Here is a 4428-nt window from a genome sequence, read left to right on the forward strand (position 1 = left end):
GCTTTTTTTGATGTAATGCACCTGAGTAGTGGCATTGAATATCCTCTTCGGTACATAACACCGTCGAGCAGTATGTACCTAGCAGCCCGCCTTTGCAGAGTTCTGGCCTTGTTTCTATCTGCTGGCAATGTTCCATTTGTCAGATACTCCAGGTAAGGCGTCATCCATGTATCTTCTACACGAATCTCCATGTTGGCTTCGGCCACTTCAATGCTTGGCTTACTCAATCTTTCTACTGGGACTATGTTCAAGGTGTCAGCATCTTTTGCACTTGCGAGTTTAGCTAAGGCGTCTGCATTCGAATTTTGGTCTCGCGGAATTTGCTGGAGGGTGTACTTTGTAAACTGGGCTAGCAAATCTTTCGTTTTATTAAGGTAGGCCATCATCTTTAATCCTCGCGCTTGATATTCTCCCAGGACTTGATTCACGACCAGATGAGAGTCGCTGTAAATATCGAGCACTTTTATACTCATATCCTTGGCCATTCTCAGTCCAGCGAGGAGCGCTTCGTATTCTGCTTCATTGTTTGATGCTGCGAAGTCAAACCTGATCGCGCAGTGAAATCGATGCCCTTCGGGCGTTATCAATATCACTCCCGCTCCAGCATGGGATTCATTGGATGAACCATCCGTGAATAGTTTCCACGAAGGAGTCTTGTCTTGAGGCATGGGCGCTTCAGGCTGTTTGCACAACTCACTGTTGGGGAGTTCGGTGAACTCCGCAATAAAATCGGCCAAGACTTGCCCTTTTATTGCTGCTTGCGGTAAATAAGTTACATCGAACTGTCCTAATTCGACCGCCCATTTCAACAATCGTCCAGCCGCCTCAGGTTTTTGGAGGACTTGCCGAAGGGGCTGGTCAGTCAGAACTGTGATAGGATGGGCTTGGAAGTACGGACGCAACTTTCTGGAGGCTAGAATTAAGCAATATGCTAACCTCTCGATTGGTGGATATTTCAATTCTGCACCGATAAGCCTTTTGCTGACATAGTAAACAGCTTTCTGTACGCCTTCTTCCTCCCGTATTAGTACCGCACTAGCAGCAACTTCGGTAATCGCCAGATAAATATACAAAGTCTCTCCTTCGATTGGTTTTGATAGGATGGGAGGTTGCGACATATGAGTTTTTAAGGCCTGGAATGCTTGCTCGCAGTCTTCCGTCCATTCAAACTTCTTATTCCCCCTGAGTAGATTGAAGAATGGAACGCACTTGTCAGTTGATGTTGAGATGAATCTACTTAGGGCAGCGATCCTTCCGGTCAGGCTTTGTACATCCTTGATTCTCTCCGGCGACTTCATGTCGATCAGGGCTTTTATCTTGTCAGGGTTGGCTTCAATTCCTCTTGAATTTACTATAAACCCCAAAAACTTCCCTGATCCGACTCCAAAGGAACACTTGAGGGGATTCAACTTCATCTGATACTTGTTCAACACATCAAAGCATTCTTGCAAATTCCTCATGTGTCCTTCTGCCTTCTTGGACTTTACCAACATGTCATCCACATATACCTCCATGCTTACCCCGATCAGCTCCTTGAACATGTGGTTGACCAGTCGTTGGTAAGTTGCGCCTGCGTTTTTCAGCCCGAAGGGCATTACTTTGTAACAATATAAGCCCGTATCGGTCCGAAAGCTGGTATGTTCCTCGTCAGGGGGATGCATGCTGATCTGGTTGTAACCTGAATACGCGTCCATGAACGAGAGGATCTCATGTCCTGCAGTAGCATCGACCAACTGGTCGATCCTTGGGAGCGGGAAACAGTCTTTTGGGTAGGCTTTATTGAGATCTGTAAAATCCACGCAGGTCCGCCATTTGCCGTTAGGCTTGGGGACCAGCACCGGATTGGAGACCCACGATGGATAAAATGCCACCCTGATGAACCCATTCTCCTTAAGTCTTTCGACTTCTTCTTTCAAGGCTTTTGATCTGTCTTTATCGAGCAGCCTTCTTTTTTGTTGCACCGGTGGAAAGGCTTTGTTTATGTTCAGGACATGGCTGATCACTGTTGGATCTATCCCAACCATGTCTTTATGCGACCAGGCGAAAACTTCCTGGTTCTCTTGCAAGAATTTCACCAGTATCAGCTTTGTGGTAGGCTCTAAATTCTTCCCAACCCTCACGACTCTGGTTGGGTCTTTTTCATCGAGTTGGACCTCCTCCAGGTCCTCGACGGGTCCAACATTTTCTTCAAAATCCCCAAAGCGAGGATCCAAATCTATATCCTCACTTTGGGCAATACCCTATTTGGTGACGTTACCACCTGATTGGGCTTGTCTGTCTTCTTCCATCTGCAATCAGTCTGGGGTAGCGCTCTTCGATGCTCCACTTTTTGCCTTTGTGATCGAGGCGTTATAGCACTCCCTGGCTTCCCTTTGGTTTCCTAAGACGCATCCTACCCCTGCGTCCGTCGGAAACTTCATGGCTAGGTGCCACATGGAGATGATGGCCCTTAGATCAACCAGTATGGGCCTTCCAATAACGGCGTTATATGCTGAAGGACAATCGACCACTACAAAAGTGGTGAGTAATGTCCTTGAGGCAGGCGATGTACCCATTGTTACTGGGAGTTTGATCATTCCGGCTGGGGCGAGTCCTTCTCTAGAGAAGCCGTATATGGTTTGATTGCAGGGCTCCAGGTCTTTTATGGACAACTTCATGCGTTCCAGTGTTGACTTATATAGGATGTTCACTGAACTTCCTGTATTGACCAGTACTCTTTTTACCATCATATTGGCCATCTGGATGTCCACGACCAGCGGATCGGAATGTGGGAACCAGACGTGTTGGGCATCGCCATCAGAGAAGGTTATCCCATATTCCTCTGAGCGAGCCTTTTTTGGCGCACGGTCCTCCACATTCATCATCTCGATGTCCTGGTCGTGACGTAGAGCCCGAGCATATCGTTCTCTAGCCTTTCCGCTATTTCCCGCGAGGTGCGGGCCTCCACAGATGGTTAAGAGTGTTCCGGCTACGGGGGCAGGCTGTAATGGTGGCGAGCGATGGCATGTGGACGTCTGCTCGTTGCCACCTGGAGCTTCTCGTTGGGAAGTTCCCGAGACCCGTACGTACATTCTCAAGTGTCCTTGTCTAATAAGGAACTCGATTTCGTCTTTTAACTGGTTGCATTCATTAGTGTCATGTCCGTAGTCGTTATGGTAACGACAGAACTTGGTAGTGTCTCTTTTCGAAATGTCTTTTCGAATGGGGCCAGGTTTCTTGTAAGGTACACTAGAGCTTGTGGCCTGGTAAACCTCTCCCCGAGACTCGATGAGGGCAGTGTAGTTAGTGAACCTAGGTTCATAATGATTACCCTTGGCTCATTTATTATCGGAGGTTGAAGGCTCATTATGCGGCCGTTTCCCACCGTTCTTGCCATTACCGTTGCTGTGCCTGTTGCCTGTTGCCTTTGCCATTGCCATCAGGTTTGGAACCATTGGCGGCTTTGGCGGGTTCGGCGGCCTTCTTACCCTTGTTCGAGGGTTTTCCATCATCAGCAATGGCCTCTTTGAGCTTGATAAAACGATCAGCTCGGTCTAAGAACTCCTGGGTGGTTCTAACCCCATCCTTACGAAGACTCTTCCATAGAGGCGAACGACGTCTCACTCCTGCGGTTATTGCCATCATTTTTCGTTCGTCTCCGACTGTCTTTGCTCCAGCTGCTGCTCGCATAAAACGCTGGATGTAATCCTTCAGTGATTCTCCATCCTGCTGGCGGATTTCGACCAGCTGGTTTGCTTCGGTTGGGTGCACACGACCCGCATAGAACTGTCTGTAGAACTCCCTTACGAACATTTCCCAGGAAACTATGCTTGCAGGTGGGAACTTAAAGAACCACTCCTGTGCTGCTTCAGAAAGTGTTGCAGGGAAGATCCTGCACCGAGCGTCCTCGGACACTTTCTGAATGTCCATCTGAATCTCAAATTTATTCACATGCGAGACTGGGTCCCCATATCCATCAAAGTTCGGGAGCGTAGGCATTTTGAACTTGCTGGGAGTTTTGGCATTAGCTATCCTCTGGACGAAAGGAGTACCTTTCCTCCTGTCGTGGTCGATGTAAGAAGTCCTTCCTCCGACCAGCTGCTGCACAGCCTGATTGAGTGCGTCTATCTGGGCTTGCACGGCGGCAGGAATTGTGGTGGCTTCTGTGGCTGGAGGGATGTTCTCGCCGTGCCTTTCTCAACGATCGTTGAGTACATCTCTCAGGTCCTCTTCTCTTCTTCGTTGCTCGCTACCTCCGAGCCGGTTGAAGACATTATTTTGTCTGGGCTGCCCCCCAACATCTTGTCTATTTGGCTGGTCACCTTGAGGTATTTGGCTCCTGCCTTTACCTCTTTCTCCATTCCTCCCACCAGCATTTTCCTTGCTTGAGTCGGCCTCATTGTACCCATGGCCATCTTTGAACCTTGACTGGCTGTGGTGAGACTGACT

Source organism: Humulus lupulus, chromosome 2 (assembly GCF_963169125.1).
Source record: "Humulus lupulus chromosome 2, drHumLupu1.1, whole genome shotgun sequence".
NCBI classification, from domain to species: domain Eukaryota; kingdom Viridiplantae; phylum Streptophyta; class Magnoliopsida; order Rosales; family Cannabaceae; genus Humulus; species Humulus lupulus.